General features: G+C 41.0%; 1 protein-coding gene across 9 annotated transcripts in view; it reads left to right on the top strand.

Moving 5' to 3' along the window:
- ASIP (agouti signaling protein) overlaps window positions 1–18,228 on the top strand; it is a 176,173-nt gene that overhangs the window by 145,072 nt on the left and 12,873 nt on the right. The window contains exon 1 of one of the 9 annotated variants that reach the window (NM_001011648.1): window positions 1,433–1,574. The exons of the other annotated variants lie outside the window; for them this stretch is intronic. The gene's annotated coding sequence lies outside the window, so the exon portion shown is untranslated. Of the gene's footprint in view, window positions 1–1,432; window positions 1,575–18,228 lie in introns of those variants that run through there. 9 annotated transcript variants of the gene reach the window in all.

Genomic DNA, 18,228 nt, shown 5'->3' on the forward strand with positions numbered 1-18,228 from the left:
AGTGGGTTAAAGATCCAGTGTTGCCGTGAGCTGTGGTGTAGGTTGCAGATGCAGCTTGGATCTGGCGTTACCGTGGCTGTGGTATTGGTCGGCAGCTGCAGCTCCAGTTTGACCCCTGGCCTGGGAACTTCCATTTGCTGCAAGTGCAGCCCTAAAAAGCAAAAAAAAAAAAAAAAGTCTTCTCTTCCTTCTGTTATAAAGTTGTTGAAGAATTGTAGCAGACCATCCACCCAACTTCAGGCCATGCTTAGTAAACACAGAATGCACCCCCAAGTAAAAAGAATTCAGAAAACCAGAAGATAGCATGATCACTGTGGCCAAAAAAAAAAAAAAAAAAAAAAAAAAAAAAAAAAAAGCAGAGAAGTGGTTTCTAGAGAGTAAAACCAGAATCAATGAAGTCCCCACTAAGGTCTTGGTTGAGTGAAGAGAATGATGTCAAGAGATTAAGCATTTTAGCAGCTCCTACCAGCATTGTATCCCTTACACACTGTGAAAAATGTGTATCTGAGGAGCCAGGACTCTGACATCTGTTTCAGTAGAACAAAGAGACAGATTTCACACTGACAAGCAGCTGCCTGCATGATCTGTGTCCTTTTGCTTCTTGAAAAGGAACACAGCCTCAAGCCTTCTTTCAAATTCTAACTCAGAGCCCCTTAGGCAGATCCTGGCCTGCCACATGGTTCTTAGTCTCTAAAGAAGAGTCCTGAAGCAGGCTGTTCACATAAGACCCAAACCACCCATTAGAATATTAATCATTTTGGAGTTACCATATGGCTCAGCAGATTAAGAACCCAACATAGTGTCTACAAGGATTCAGGTTTGACCCCTGGCCTCGCTCAGTGGGTTAAAGATCCAGCATTGCTGCAAGCTGGATTGCAGATGCAGCTCAGATCCCGAGTTGCTATGGCTATTGTGTACGTCAGCACCTGCAGCTCTGATTCACCCCTAGCCCAGGAACTTCCGTATGCCACAGGTGCAGCCTTAAAAAAAAAAAAAAAAAAGAATGTTACTCAAATTGTCATTTGTTAGTCATAAGAATTAGACTAGTCAGTGAAGTTACCACAGTCAAATCAGCCTGTATATATAGATACTTATCCAAGAGATCAAATAATTTTGGTATTGTTTAAAGTTTTTCTAATACTTTTGTTTTGTTTTTTGTCTTTTTAGGGCCACAGCTGAGGCGGCTGGAAGTTCCCATGCTAGTGGTAGAGTCAGAGCTGTAGCTGTCGCCTACACCACAGCCACAGCACTCCGGATTTGAGCTGCATCTGCAACCTATGCCACAGATCATGGCAATACCAGATCCTTAACTCACTGAGCTAGGCCAGGGATCAAACGCATGTCCTCATGGATGCTAGTCAGGTTCATTACCACTGAGCCACGACAGGAACTCCTCCAATACTTAATAACATGGTAAGGAAGACTTTATTCAATACTACTGCAACAGGGATATTGCAATAGGAGAGAAAGATCAGGCTCAGCTCCAAATGCAACAAAGACAGTTGGGAATTTTCAACTAGTGAGCAGAAAATTTTCAGCAGTGGATGGAAAATTACTAAGAGGAGACATCAAAGGTAAGGAGATTCTTACTAAAGTGAGCTAACAGGATTCCTGATAAAAGGTTTGTACATCAAAGGCAGGGGTGAGGAGGAGTTCCCATCGTGACTCAGCGAAAATAAATCTGACTGGTATCCATGAGGACAAAGGTTTGATCCCTGACCTCGCTCAGTGGGTTAAGGATCTGACATTTCAGTGAGCTGCAGTGTAGGCTGCAGACACATCTTGGATCTGGCGCTGCTATAGGCCGGCAGCTACAGCTCTGATTCAACCCCTATCCTGGGAACATCCATATGCATGGGTATGGCCCTAAAAAATGTGCTGGGGGTTTGGGATGGAAATGCTATAAAATTGGGTTGTGATGATTGTTGTACAACCATAAATGTAAAAAAATTCATTGAGTAATTTAAAGAAAAAAAAAAAGAAATGATGACTGCCTTGCTAGAAAAGTAGGCAAAATAGATCACTTACAAAAGAAAAAAGAAGTGGTCAATAAACAGATGAATTTTAATTTCCACTAGTCATAAGCGAAATGTAAATGAAAACAGATCAAACTGGCAAATATTATAGCCAATGATGGCAGTGTGATGAAATGAACACCCATACACTCCTTATGGGGTACAAATCCATTCAAGTTTTTCATCTTTCTTGTTCTAGTAATTGTGCTCAAACCTATTTATCTAAAGAAATAACTATGTATTTGTACAAATTTTTAATGTGTTCACTCAGTGTTATAGTAAAAATTAGAAACGATTTAAATGTCCAATAATAGGCAATTGGTTAAATAAATAATGCTACATTTATGTAATGAAAAAAAAAGTGGAGGATGAAAATTTTGATTGAATAATCAGATGGGGGGGGGGATTCTCACTAAATTGACAAGATTCTTGCTAAATCTGAACTGTGCAGGCCAAAGACAGAATGGAGAGCTAAGGTCAAGTCCTAGTTGAGAAGAGGGCTCAGAAGAGCCTAACTAAAGTTTGGTGAGGGAGAGTCTTTGTCAGTGTCCACAAGCTTTTTTCTCTTCCTCCCCATCTATTTCCATCCTGCTTCCCCCAACCCATCAGCTACAAAAGAGAAGTCTCTACTCTGGTCAGCCAGCATCCTTATACTTCCCAGACTCCCTCACTATTAAAAACAAAGTGTGCCAGCCTCTCAGGCTCCAGATTCAGCACCTCAGTTAGCACATGTATCTCTGACTCATTCCAGTCTCTGGTTGCTAAGGTCAGTTTACTCCCTGATGAAAGAATCAAGGCCCTTCCCACTTTGGGAAACTTGCTTTCCAGAGGTGGAGAATATCTCTGACACCCGCTGGCAGCAGTCCCCACTCCTTGGACAGTAAAGGAGGAAGAGCTAGTGATTAAGCAAACACATCACTCTCCCTTTAGCTGACATATTTTTAATCAATCTGACAGTTAACTCTCACTATTATGATTCATGTCTCTGCCTTGTCACTAATTATCAGTTTGAGTTGTCTTACAATGAAAACGGTAGCACAGTGGACTCTTACTAATTCAAGTGACTGCTTGGGAAACCCCTTTCCTCCCCTGAGCCTCAGATTTCTTATCTGTAGAACCAGAGTGCATGGACAAAATCAGTGTTTCTCACACGTAACTATATATCACAATTGCCTGGAAGCTTACTAAAAATATGTCTCCCATGCTTCATCCCTGGAAATTCAGATTCAGTGGGCCTAAGACAGGCTTTCGAGTTTACATTTTGTAAAAGCTCTCAAAGAGAATGGATGAACAAATGTGGTATATTTATAGTGGAATACTAATCAGCTATTTAAAAAAAACCTACTTATGCATGCAACAAAATGAATAAAACCTCAAAAACATGTTGAGCAACAGAAGTCAGATACGGAGTTCCCATTGTGTCTCAGTAGTTAACAAATCCAACTAGGAACCATGAGGTTGCAGGTGCGATCCCTGGCCTTGTTCAGTGGGTGAAGGATCCGGCATTGCTGTGAGCTGAGGTGTAGGTCGCAGACTCAGCTTGGATCCCGAGTTGCTGTGACTCTGGCATAGGCAGGTGGCTACAGCTGAGATTAGACCCCTAGCCTGGGAACCTCCATATGTTGCAGGTGCGGCCCTAGAAAAAGACAAAAAAATAAAATAAAAAGTCAGATACAAAAGATTGCATGGAAGTGGTATGATTCCACTTAACATGAATACAGAAACCAGCAAAATTGATCTATGATGGTAGGAGCCAGAATAGAAGTTACCTCTGAAGGGTAAAAATGGAATTGCCTGGAAAGAAGCACAAGGGATCTTTCAGGAGCGGAAGAAATCTTCTGTACCTAGGTTGAAGCAGTAGTTACACAGGTGTATAAAGTTCAAATTCATCAAGCTGGATACTTTAAATTGGTGCGTTTTACTGTATGTAAATTGTACCTCAACAAAGTAGTCTTAGCATGGGGGCAAAGTGTTCCCCTGATGACTCTAATGCATAGCCAGGCTTAAGTTTCCTGGACAAGATGATCCCTAAGGTCTCTTCCAGTTCTGAGCCCCATATGGTTCTTATATCCCCATCTCAGGCCCCCTTACCAGTCACTTTTATCCACAAATTGGATTATTTATTTTACCTTTCTTAATCAAATGAGGCAAAAGATACTAAGAAAAGCCAGAGTCCTGGGCTATCCTAGCACTGAGATAAGTGATGCTAATGAACTTTAAGGGTTGTCAAAGCCCCATTGTGACTGAGAACAAAGGCCAAGTAAAAGACGTTAAATCACCATCAAATCTGACTTGTAACCTGTCCTGTTGGTCCAAAAAGAAACCAACAAATCTGAGGACTTTCTGTTGCTGGTTTTCTTTTCTATTCATTCCTTTTTCACCAAATATTTTATTGTGTGCCTTGCTTTGTGCTAGGCCTTGCTAGTTAGTGGGAGTAGCAACTTAAACATGATAGCAAGGTTCCTGCCCTCAGGGAGTTTAAATTATACAAGAGAAAGAAAGCCAAATACAAAGATAAACACAGATAATTGTTAATTGTGGTAAGAGCTATGAAAGAAATAGGGTGATGGGATAGATACAGGCGAAGTACAGTTTTAGATAGAGTGGTCAAAGAAGGTAATGCAATTCCGGGTGGGGCTCAGTGGGTTAAGAACTCAATTAGTATCCATGAGGATGTGGGTTCAATCCCTGGCCTTGCTCAGTAGGTTAAGGATCCAGCTCTGCTACGAACTGTGTTGTAGGTCACAGATTCAGCTGGGATCCTGCAGTTGCTGTGGCTGTGGTATAGGCTGTCAGCTGTAGCTCTGATTTGACCCCTAGGCTGGGAATTTCCATGTGCTGCAGGAGTGGCCCTAAAAAAAAAGAAAAAAAAAAAAAAAAAGAGGTAATATTTGTACAAAGATCCAAAGATTGCCAATGATCCAATCATGAGAAAAACTGAGAGAGTCAAGTTCAAGGCCAGGGAATAAATGTTAGGACCAAGGTAGAAAAAAGTTCAGCGTGTTTTAGGAACAGAAAGAAATACAGTATGTCTAGAATCTAGTGATTGAGAGGGAGAGTCTCTCAGATGAGGTCACAGAAAGTAACAACAGGGCCTCACAGGAAATTTTTATTTTATTTCAAAAACAATGGGAAGCTCTTAAAGTTTGGGTGGGTTTTTTGGTAGTCGTTTTCTTGTCTGCACCCACAGCATGTGGAAATTCCCAAGCCAGGGACTGAACTTGAACTACAGCTGTAACCAGAGTCACAGTAGTAACAATGGTGAATCCTTAACCTACTGAGCCACAAGGGAACTCTGGGAAGCTATTAAAGTTTTTAAGCAGGGGGTGATATATGATTTTAATCCCCCCACCAAAAAAAAAAATTCATTCTACTCTTTTGGGAATGGATGGAACAGGACAAGAATGAAGACAGGATGTCAAGTAAGAGACATTTCCAGTTGTCCAGGCAACAGTCCCAGAGGTTCAGAAACCCTGCTGAACTGCTAACCAAAGCTATGTTGAAACCAACAAATCTGTGTTAGCTTTGGTAACTGGATTAACCAAAGACAGCAAGAACAAACAGCTTCAGAAGTTAGTGAATTCCTCATGCACAGTTGGCCTTGTCTTTCTGATGTTTTTCCTGCATGTCATGATGAGCCTGATTAAAGGATTTCTCAGAATGTTGGGCTCTGTCCCTGAAGTGCCTTCCTTTAGACTCATTTGCAAGGAGGCAGTCTTAAGAAGTGAGCCAAGGCTTCTCCAGGTCTTTGTCATCAATCCCTTTCTCTTTTGGGGGATCTCATGTCCACTCTCAGCAGAATCTGCCCTCCTAACACAGTGCCCCAAAACTCTCTGGATCATTCTTTCTTTGCTTCTACTTCTTATCCCCTCCTCAGAGCTCTGCTCTCAGGTAGGAAAACAGAAAACTAGTCCAGTAACACTAATTTCTACCAGCTTAACCATGACCGAGAGCATTTGCACTTTATCGTTATAGCCCATAAAACATGCTATGGAGGTTAGCTAGTTCCTAAGAAAAGATATTTTAAGGCAGAATGAGGTTTAAATTCTATTTTGTAAGTTATCCCTCTCTGCATTCCCAGAGAACTCTGACTAGCAGACAGAGGATGTCTGAAGAAAAGCATTAACTGCAGACATTGTTGATCTTGGACCCTGGAGAGGGATTTGGAGCAACATAGGGTGAAACTGGCTTTCCATAGAAAGCTTAAGAAATGACAGTCTGGCAGTCCTCGAGTAGAAGGCCTCCTCTGTCTGACAGAAAACAGGAGCCCAGAAATTGGCCAGAACAATGGGCCTGGAAGAGGCAAGACTTAAATAGGCTTCTGAAGGGAAGTGTAGGATTTGGAGAAGGAGATGGAAAATAGCCATGGTCTTCTAAACGAGGTGGATGAAGCTCTCATTTGCGAACTAGAAACTACAAGTCCAAAAATGCACAACTCTGCCCCTATCTTGCTCCCTATTCCCCATCCATGTTTGTAGAGAGAAATGCTGGAGGTCAAGCATAAACCCATGTCTGACAACACTGATTGATACCAATGGTGCTACATTTTCCTTCCTTCTCTCTTCTCCCAACCTGGGCAAGCTGGAGTCCTCTTAGGGATGAGCAACACTAAGTCACAACCCTGATCTTGTGGGTAGGATGAGCCAGAGAATCATCCCATTCAAAGAGGAACAAAAGCAACATCTTGGCTCGGGGAGTTCCCATTGTGGGGCAGTGGAAATGAATCTTACTAGTATCTGTGGGGATGCAGGTTCAATCCTTGGCCTCGTTCAGTGGGTTAAAGATCTGGCATTGCTTGGATCCCATGTTTCTGTGGCTATGGCATAGGCTAGCAGCTGTAGCTCCAATTCGACCTCTAGCTGGAATTTCCTTTACCACCTGGCTCCAGTCCTCATAATTCTTCTATTTCTTTGTCTTTTCCTCTCTACTTATCTTTCTCCTTTCTACTTTCTTTTTCTACCAGTTTTTTATTCTCTTTTTAATTCTAAAATCTAGTAAGTTTAACATTTTATACATTCCTCTTCTAAATCTGTTTTTTTAAAAAGTAGATGAATTTTTTTTACTTTGTGTGTGTGTGTGTGTGTGTGTGTGTCTCTTTTTAGGGCCAAACCCACAGCATATGGAGGTTTCCAGGCTAGGGGTGTTATCAGAGCTATAGTTGCCAGCCTGCATCACAGCCACAGCAATGCAGTATCCCTAACCCACTGAGCAAGGCCAGGGATCAAACCCGCACCCTCATGGATCCTTGTTGGGGTCATTAGCCACTGAGCCACAAAGGAAACTCCCTAAAATCATTTTTCGATTATAAAATTTCATGACTTAGACCACATATTACAATCATTACCAGATTTGGATGTAAATCATTGTCTAGTTCCAGAAATTACATTTATCCTCAGAGGGTAAATCTTCACCATCAGAAGGAATAGTCCACAGAATGTGGTACAGCCTCTCTGAAGCCTCTGCTCATTTGGAACCACAGCAAATCATGTTAACTGAACTCAGGTCCAGCAGCTCGCCCCTCGAAAATCAGTACTCAACAGGCAAGTGTTAGTAGAAACAGAAAATTTTGCTTTTAATCAGAAAGCCAGGATTCTGGGGAAAAGGTGGACTCATGTCCCTAAAACCCAACTCCAAAGATTCTGTTCAGCTATGAAAATGTTTTAAGGGAGATGAGAAAGTAATCTCAGTTAGTCATTGAGTTAGGGGATCAGGCTTATTGCCATATCCCACTATGTTCAGGCTTATCAGCTCTTTGTGATGTTTCTTTAGATTCTATCTTGTTCACATAGTTTGTTCATGAGATTTTTTATGTCTTTTTTTTTTTTTTTTTTTTTTTTTTAAGGGCTACACCCGTGGCATATGGAGGTTCCTAGGCTAAGGGTCAAATCAGAGCTATAGCTGCTGGCCTATGCCACAGCCAGAGCAATGTGGGATCCTAGCCATGTCTGCGACGTGCACCACAGCTCATGGCAACCCCAGATCTTTAACCCACTGAGTGAGGCCAGGGATCGAACCTGTGTCCTCATAGATGCTAGTCAGATTTGTTTCCACTGAGCCACCATGGGAACTCCTGTTCATGAGATTATTAAAGGAGAAGCTAGGGAAGAGATCTGGCCATCTGTTAACTAGTTATTCTTTATTTCTGCTTTGATCTATGGAAAGAACCAAAAGGTTAGGCAAGGTATTGTGTGATCAAAAGATTTGATATGTATGCTTGGGCTGGAGATGAGTAGAGCATGGGGTGCCTGGCTGAAGTTTAGTTACAATATAGCTTTGCTAAAGTGATGAGACAAAGGGGGCCTCCTGCAGAGAGCTCTTTCCTATAAAAAGTTCTTTCCTGCCAAAACTGCTTGCATTCAGAGTTAGAAGAGAGCTTAAACACCTAATCAAATCCTTTTTTGTACAGATGAATAAAAGATGCCCATAGAGAGAAAGTAACTGGTCAGAAGTCCCACTATGAAGTACTGTCTGAACTGGGTCTAGAGCCCAGATCCATTCTTTGGCCCCTGCTCCATTGAGAGGTCTCAAGCACTGGTAAGACAGCTGCAGGTGATGGCTAGAAGCAGTCTCATTATTATGTAACTTACTACTGAAACTACTGAGTGTAATTTAATGTTTCCCCCAATCCACAATGTTTTTTTTCTCTCACAAACTTCTTTATAGCCATCATGTCACACCATTAGTGTCAGCTCTCTCAGTCTTGAAATAGAAATGGCTTCGTGGGTATGCAGCTTGAGCAGTTGCACAAGACCTCACACTTGGAGGACCTCATGCTTGCTTAGTTTAATGCACTCCTTGAAGTCCTCAATTTTTAAAAGTAGTCCCACATTTTCATTTTGCACAGAGCCCCACAAATTAAGTAGCCTACTTTTAACTTACATCCCAGGAGATAGAAATGAGAAGGAAAATGGTCTCCCTGTTTTGTTGAAAGAGATGTAATGAAATGCCTAGAACTATCCTTTGGGAGAGTATCAGAAGTGTGGCACCTGTACTCAGGCCAGCCTCTACTTCCCACGGCCCCAGGCCACCAGCCTGGTTTGGACATGCAGGACCTAATGATCTTCGCAGTATGAGATCTGACTTCTTAAGAAAAGCTCTAGCCAAATGGTTGATTAAAATAGGATAGAAATCTTAGTAACTGGCTTTGGCTGTGCACATCTGGCCTGATGGCTATAAAAGGAAGCCACCCTCTAGGGTGGGAAATTCAAAGAGACTGCCAAAGGGGAAAGGCAGCAGAGGTTGTCTGCTGCACAGAACCATGTGAAAGAGAGAGGACCTGGCCAGAGCAGCACAGAGTGTTTGAGGAGCTGTGACCCAAAATTGGAAGGAGGCTAAAGAAACTAGAGAGGTCCTTGTTCAACAATAACCCACAAATTCATCCAAGAACTTATGCGGATTAACCGCCCTCTTTTTTCTGCCTATCCAAGGCATTTATTTCACTTGTACCTCATCTATAGCACTTCTCTCCTCTTTTTGTTAGTTATTTTGTCTTCCCTGCAGAACCGAAAGCCATCTAGAGGCCGCGACTCTTTGTTATTCATCTATACTGAGCATATAATGAATTGATTCAATTGAGAGAAGCATTTACTGAGGCCTTATTTTGTGCTGAGCTTAAGCACTAGGGCCAGGGATAGTGGGGAAGGGATGGGCATGGACATGAATAAGACACAGGCTCTGCCCTTAATGAGTGTTCAATCTAGAAGAGACAGGCAGGGGTTCTGTGGTGCAGCAGGTTAAGGATCTGGTTGTCATTCTGTGACTCTGATTTCAGCTGTGGCTGGGGTTTAATCCCTGCCCAGGGAACTTCCATATGCCACAAGTGTAGCCCTAAAAAGACCAAAAAAAAAAAAAATAATAATAATAATAATAAATTAGAATCACTTACCTAGTGCACAACTCATTACAGTACAATGTGTCTAGGGAGGAGAGAAGAATTAACTCCCTGGAAGGGATGGCTTCCCATGGCATTCAAAAAATATTTGTTGCTGGGGAGTTCCTGTCAGGGCGCAGTGGTTAACGAATCCGACTAGGAACCATGAGGTTGCGGGTTCAGTCCCTGCCCTTGCTCAGTGGGTTAAGGATCCGGCGTTGCCGTGAGCTGTGGTGTAGGTTGCAGACGCAGCTCAGATCCCGCGTTGCTGTGGCTCTGGCATAGGCCGGTGGCTACAGCTCCGATTGGATCCCTAGCCTGGGAAACTCCATATGCTGTGGGAGCGGCCCAAGAAATGGCAAAAAGACAAAAAAAAAAAAAAAAATTGTTGCTTTATTGGCTATTCTCAGGACAAAACAAAATAGATAAAGTATTGCCACTCTTCTGCTACCTCAGAAATTATCATCACTTATAAGCCTGAGTGAACATTAGGGAATGGGCTAATATCCCTGGTGAAATCTCCCAAGCCCAGCCTGGCCAGGCACTTGTCGTGGTTGCATGTCATCGGCTGCCCAGGTGGATGAAAGGTGTTTGAGGCAGTGGGATCCTTATGTAGCTGCTGAACCTGTGGTAACTGTGAATGAGAGGTATTTCTCCTGTGGCTCTGACTCTCAGTATTTGGTTCAGCTAATTTGGCTGAGAAACTAAACCACAGCAAAAATTGTGTGTTTTATTTCTCCCAGGTTTTGGCATATCAGAAACTGTGGCTGATGAGCCAAAAGAGTAATAGTCTTCAAGAATGTTCCAAGGCGGAGAAGGAGCCCTAGGTAATAGGAAGATTTGCTATAAGAAAGCCCTACACTTATCAGACACAACTTAGAATAGATTTACAAGGAGATCCTGCTGAATAGCATTGAGAACTATGTCTAGATACTCATGTTGCAACAGAAGAAAGGGTGGGGGAAAAAAATGTAATTGTAATGTATACATGTAAGGATAACCTGACCCCCTTGCTGTAGAGTGGGAAAATAAAAAATATATATATTAAAAAAAAAAAAAAAAAGCCCTACAGTTGGAGTTCTCATGTGGTGCAGCAGGCTAAAGATCCAGTGTTGTCATTGCAGTGGCTTGGGAAGACAGAGCACTAGGTGCTGAGAGCAAACTGCACCCTAAACTTGAAGTACAAAAGGGAAGGAGGGTCTTGCAAATTCCCCAGCCTCATTGTCACAAATCAAATATAACTCTCCATCCAGCTTCTTTAAATCCTTTGGTGTGTCAAGGAGCATCTAGAATTTTCTTTCTTTCTTTTCCTTTTTTTTTTTTTTTTTTTTTAATCTTTTTAGGGCCTCACCCGCAGCATGTGGAAGTTCCCAGGCTAGGGGTCCAAACAGAACTGCAGCTGCCAGCCTATACCACAGCCACAGCAACCCAGGATCCAAGCTGAGTCTGCCACCTACACCGCAGCTTGTAGCAACCCTGGATCATTTAACCCACTGAGTGAGACCAGGGAACGAACCCACATCCTTATGGCTACTAGCCAGATCCTTAACCCATTGAGCCACAGTGGGAACTCCTGGTGTTTTATTTCTGTTCCTTTATTGTTTCTTATTACAAAGTAATAATATGCTTATAACAAAATTCAAATACAGAAATTCATGAAGAAGTTCCTGTCTGTACTTCATTCTCCATACTCAGTTCCACTCCTAAGAAGTAATTGTTATTAAAATGTTAATGTATATTCTTCCAGGCCTTTTTTCTTTGCATATGCGAACATATACACATTTAAGGGAGTTTTTATATTTGTTTGCAAATGGGACCACACTACTCAAATTCTTCAGTTTGCTTCAGTGTTGTATTTCTTTAATATATTCTAAACCATCACTAGTCTGACATGATATACCTTCCAATAAGCACACTCTCCCAACCATATTACATAAGTATTGCCTAAATAGAAAAAAAAAGAAAAAAGAAAAAAAAAACCTTAAAAAATCCTCTGCTTTCATGTGCTTATAATTCACAATGAGCCCCTGTCAGATTGCAGGAACATATACAAAGAAGGGGGTCTACATTTTAGCTCCTAGGAGCTGAATGATTCTGAGATTTTTAGGAGCTAGAGACCTCCTTATGGATACAGAGAAACTATGGAACTTCTCCCTAGAAAAATGCACATATGCACAAAATTTTGCAGACAATTTTAAGGTTAATAGTCTCTCCTGCTAATTTCCCATTCTTCCCAAGTATATGTTTTGTTCCAAAAGATTAGTCAGGGGAAATCTGCCTCCATTACTGCTAGCCTATATGAGTTCCTCCTTCATGTTGGACCCCTACCCAATTTTCTCCTCAAAGGGGTGAGCTTCACCAGATCCCTAGCCATTGGTGTTTGGCAAGACTGATGGAAGCCACTATTACAGTGAACTGAGCCCAGTTCCCTTCCCTGCAATGCCAGCTTGCTGGCTGCCCAGACCCCCTGGCTCCCCTCAGAGGTACACCAGCATAGCCCAGGGCAGGCTGTCTGGACTGCAGCTTATTAATACCTAGTCAGTAGCTGATATTGTTCACTGTCTTCAAGAAGACTCTCCTGCCTTCACCTCTTCCTCAGTTCTCATCTCTCACTATACCTCTGTCCCAATAATTGGCTAGCCATCCCCCATCCCTGGAACACTATAATCCTTTCTTTTGCTTTGGGAACCGAGGCCTTGACCTTAAAAGTTTGAGATATCAGGCCATCCCCAGTGCCATAGCTCAGGGGATGTCTGCAGGGTACACTCAGTGTACACTGTATTTTTCACCATACTCAAAGGTACTCTGGACACTGCTGTCCATATTCCCTCAATCAGAGCCCTTACACTTCAGTACTCATGTTCACTCATGCACACACATACATCAATAAGACTCCTGTGGGTATATAAACCAATTGCATTTAGCCATGATTTTCCACACCCTCTTTTCCAGAGTTTAATCAGATTCAGTCACATTCATGCATTTATAAATCCTTCAACTATTCAGGATACACAACAAGTGGTCTTTACAAACTCATTCTTTGTATAACTGCCTACCCCAACACCTGCCCCAACACCTGGTAAGCAGGAATAAGAAATTATGGATTCATAGAATTTTAGAATAGAAGATCTTTAGATTCTTTCATTCATTAAATAAATCTTTATTAAGGTTCTACTCTATCCCTGGTAATGTGTAGTGAGTCATGGTTCTAGCCTCTTATTTTACAGATAAGAAAGCAGAGGCCCAGATGGGCCCAGGGTCACACAGCTACTTAGATGGCAGGTATGTCCATGTAACTTAGATTCTTTATATCCACATGCTGAAGAGAAACTCATCATAAATCCTAAGCAATAACTTAAAGCAGATGATGAATTTAAAAGGAAGAAGTGTCGTCAGTGATATCACGGATCAAAGAACATTCTTCGCCGCCACAAAGTGGAAGGACAAATTACTCTCGAGAAAAGCAATTACGCAGTTAGTCATTGCTTGTCAGCATCATGATCTTGTATTGATAGATGAGAGTGTGTGTCCGATATTGAGTAGTAACACCAATGAGAGTTTTATAGGTCCATAATCTGTTACCTGACATTGTAAAAATCCCAAAGTTCTGAAAACTGAAAGGTTTTTTTTTTTTCCCCTTTGGTAACTCGTTTGGCAACAAAACCTGTCCTGAATTGATACAAATCAATTCATAGTCTTTGTTTAGCCTTTGTTCACACATTTTTGTTGCAGAAGCATGAATATTTTTGTTCTGGGTGCTCCCAGACCCCTTATATGTGGTTTAGTATAGCATATAGATTACATTGTTTTTCTAAAATCCACAGAATTCTGAATGCTAAAGAAAATCTGATCCCAAGAATCATAATACAACTAGTTATTATGGACGTATATTATATTTAGAATCTACATATCTCCCCAGGATTAGTGTAAAGAATATTCTTCTTACCCTCTCCTAATACACAAATAAGATTAATTCCACTGAGACTTCCCTCTTCCTAGACTTAGTCTGGTTTTATATTTCCACTAAGTTACTTAGGTTCTAAGAAATTGTATTTTACCTTTATTCCTTGAGTTGTTTGCACAGCAAAGGAAATTTTTTTAAAAAATTAAGCCCTCAGGGAGTTCTCGTCGTGGCTCAATGGTCAATGAATCTGACTAGGAGCCATGAGGTTGCGGGTTTGGTCCCTGTCCTTGCTCAGTGGGTTAACGATCCAGCATTGCCATGAGCTGTGGTGTAGGTCGCAGACATGGCTCGGATCCCAGCATTGCTGTGGCTCTGGCGTAGGCCGGTGGCTACAGCTTCGATTAGACCCCTAGCCTGGGAACTTCCATATGCTGCGGGAGTGGCCCTAGAAAAGGCAAAAAGACAAAAAAGAAAAAAAAAATTAAGCTCTCAGATTCACAACATGCTGAATTAGTCTGGAGATGCTACCTGGTGAGATCTCTTCCCTGCCCACTGTGCAGTGGCTAGTATTTATATTAGGCCTGCTGGCTGCTCTGATGGGGAAGTGATTGTCTTCCTGCATTATCAGGTGTTCAAAGGAAGTGATAAATGTGGACTTTGGGTCTCAGTTATTCTTCCCAAAACCCCAGCCACTCCTTTTCCAACTCAGATTTCTCAGTTGCCCTTTTACTTCTTTGCAGGAATTCCAACATGCTTCTTTGGTCAGTTTTATATAATTTATGATAAGGAAGCCCAAGAAATAGAATAACTACATATATTGCCTCTCAATTAATGATGACTCTTGTGACTTTCCTTAATCAGTGCTTTTCCTTAATCAGAGCTTCCCCCAACCCATTCCACCATCTCTCCATCCTTTCCTTCCTTTTTTTCTTTTCAAGTTGCATTTATTTCTGATTTGTCCTTCTAATTAATACCCACTGCTGCTACAGCTCTGCTACTTGAAAAAATGCTCTCTTAAGAAATAATCAGAAGGCCAAAAGTAAATACAAAATTGCTCTTAAAAGAGATTGGGGATATAAAATAAAATCTTAAAATACACATTTAATTTTATATAACTAATCAAAATACCATCTTGTAATTTAGAATGATTATATTGCTTTTTTTTTTTTTTTTTTTTTTTTTTTTTTGTCTTTTGTCTTTTTAGGGCCGAACCTGTGACATATGGAGGTTCCCGGGCTTGGGATCAAATCGGAGCTGTAGCTGCCAGCCTACACCACAGCCATAGCAACGCCAGATCCAAGCTGTGTCTGCAACTATCACAGCTCACGGCAACGCCGAATCTTTAACCCACTGAGCAAGGCCAGGGATTGAACCCACAACCTCATGGTTCCTAGTAGGATTCGTTTCCACTGCGCCAGGACAGGAACTCCAACAATGATTATATTTTTTATTCATATTCCAGGTATTATTGCATTGAATCTGTATGAATTCTGGCAGCATGGTTAATAGAAAGTTTGAAAACATTTTTATAACTTTTCATTATGGAGATTTCCCCCTCTATCTCTAATAATCAAAACTTACCAGTCCTGGAGTTCCTGTCATGGCTTAGTGGGTTGAGAACCTAACATAATGTCTGTGAGGACATGAGCTCAATCCCTGGCCTTGCTCAGTGGGTTAAGGATCCAGTATTTCCACAAGCTGTGGCACAGGTCACAGATATGTCTCGTATCCAGCATTGCTGTGGCTATAATATAGACCATACCTGCAGCTCCAATTCGACCCTTAGCCTGGGAACTACCATATGCCACAGTTGCAGCCTTAAAAAAAAACTTGCCAGTCCTAACTCTTGTCGTCTTAGGACCCATCTCTGTCCTAAGCAAATCCGAAAACTGATAAATTAATGAGAAGTATTATTAGTACTGGCACAAGTTATCTTTCCAAAATCATATTTGTCTTTTCATTTTTTATTTATTTTTTATTTTCTTTACTTTTATTTTTTGTCTTTTTAGGACTGCATCCGTAGCATATGGAGGTTCCCAGGCTAGGGTCAAGTCGGAGCTGTAGCCACTGGCCTACACCACAGCCATAGCAACAACCAGATATGAGCCAAGTCTGCAACCTACACCACAGCTCATGGCAATGCTAGATCCTTAACTCACTAAGCAAGGCTAGGGATTAAATCTGTGTCCTCATGGATGCTAGTCAGATTCATTTCCGCTAAGCCATGATGGGAACTCCATGTCTTTTCATTTTTTCAATTGAAGTATAGTTAATTTACAATGTTGTATTAGTTTTAAGTGTACAGCAAAGTGATTCAGTTATACACATCTGTTCTTTTTTAGATTATAGGTTATTACAAGATATTGAATATTGTTCCCTGTACTATATACAGTAGGTCCTTGTTGTTTTTCTATTTTATATATAGTACTGTGCATATGTTAACCCCAAACTCTTAATTTATTCCCCCCACCTGATACCCACCTTGACAGCTGTAAGTTTATTTTCTATGTCTGTGAGTCTATTTCTGTTTTGTAAATACATTTGTATCACTTTTTAAGATTCCACATATAAGTGATATCATATGGTATTGTCTTTGACTTACTTCACTTAATGTGATAATCTCTAAGTCGATAATCTCTAGATCCATGTTGCTGCAAATGGCATTTGTATCACTTTTTAAGATTCCACATATAAGTGATATCCTATGGTATTCATCTTTGTCTGATTTACTTCACTTAATATGATTATCTCTAAGTCGATCCATGTTGCTGCAAATGGCATTATTTCATTCTTTTCTATGGCTGAGTATTACTCCATTGTTTATACGTACCACATCTTCTTTATCCTTCATCTGTAGATGAACATTTAATTTGCTTCCATATCTTGGCTATTATAAATGGTGTTGCTATGAGCATTGGGGTTCCAGTATCTTTTCAAATTAGAGTTTTCTCTGAATATAGGCCCAGGAGTGAGATTGTAGGATTATATGGTAACTCTATTTTAAGTTTTTTAATGAACCTGCATACTGTTCTCAATAGTGACTGCACCAATATACATTCCCACCAACAGTGTAGGAGAGTTCCTTTTTCTCTACACCATCTCCCGCATTTATTTGTAGACTTTTTAATGGTGGCCATTCTGACCAGTGTGAAAGAATACTTAATTGTAGTTTTGATTTGCATTTCTCTAATAATTAGCCATCTTGAGCATCTTTTCATGTGCTTGTTGGCCATCTTTATGTCTTCTTTGGAGAAATGTCTGTTTGGAGCTTGTGCCCATTTTTTGATTGGATTTTTTTATATTAAGTTGTATAAGCTGTTTGTATATTTTATTTTATTTTTTGTCCTTTTTTTTTTTTTTTTTTTTTTGCTATTTCTTGGGCCGCTGCCACGGCATATGGAGGTTCCCAGGTAACGGGTCGAATTGGAGCTGTAGCCACCGGCCTATGCCAGAGCCACAGCAACGCGGGATCCGAGCCGCGTCTGCAACCTACACCATAGCTCACGGCAACGCCGGATCGTTAACCCACTGAGCAAGGGCAGGGATCGAACCCGCAACCTCATGGTTCCTAGTCGGATTCATTAACCACTGCGCCACGACGGGAACTCCTGTTTGTATATTTTAGAAGTTAATCCCTGATTGGTAGCATCATTTGCAAGTATTTTCTACTAGTCCATAGGTTGTTTTTTTGTTTTGTTTATGGTTTCCTTTACTATGCAAAAGCATTTAAGTTTAACTAGGTCCCATTTCTTTGTTTTTGCTTTTATTTCCACTATTCTAGGAGACAGAGCCACAAAAATATTACTGTGATTTATATCAAAAAGTAATCTGCCTAGGTTTTCCTCTAGGAGTTTTATAGTATCTGGTCTTCCATTTAAGTCTTTAATCCATTTTGAATTTATTTTTGTATATGGTGTTAGAGAATATCTAACTTCATTCTTTTACATGTAGTTGTCCAGTTACATTTATCTTTTTAAAAATGTCATCAATACCTTTATTCAACGAAGCAATTAATTACTTCACCAATTAAAAGATATTGATAGAGGAGTTCCCATCATGGCTCAGTGGAAACAAATCTGACTGGCATCCATGAAGAGCAGGTTTGATCCCTGGCACCACTCAGTGGATTAAGGATCTACGGTTGCCATGAGCTGTGGTGTAGGTCACAGACACACCTCAGATCCCAAGTTGCTGTAGCTGTGGTATAGACCACCAGCTACAGTTCCAATTTGACCCCTAACCTGGGGACTTTCATATGGCTCAGGTACAGCCCTAAAAAGACAAAAAAAAAAAAAAAGATATTGATAGAGCAAATACAATGTGCTCGCTTAATAGTTCCTCACGATTCTCACAATCCTTAAAGAGGGTAAGCATACTTTTCTGTAAAAGGACAGACTGTAAATATTATGCTTCATAGACCACATAGAGTCTCTGTTGGA

This window comes from Sus scrofa, chromosome 17 (assembly GCF_000003025.6).
Source record: "Sus scrofa isolate TJ Tabasco breed Duroc chromosome 17, Sscrofa11.1, whole genome shotgun sequence".
Classification (NCBI taxonomy): domain Eukaryota; kingdom Metazoa; phylum Chordata; class Mammalia; order Artiodactyla; family Suidae; genus Sus; species Sus scrofa.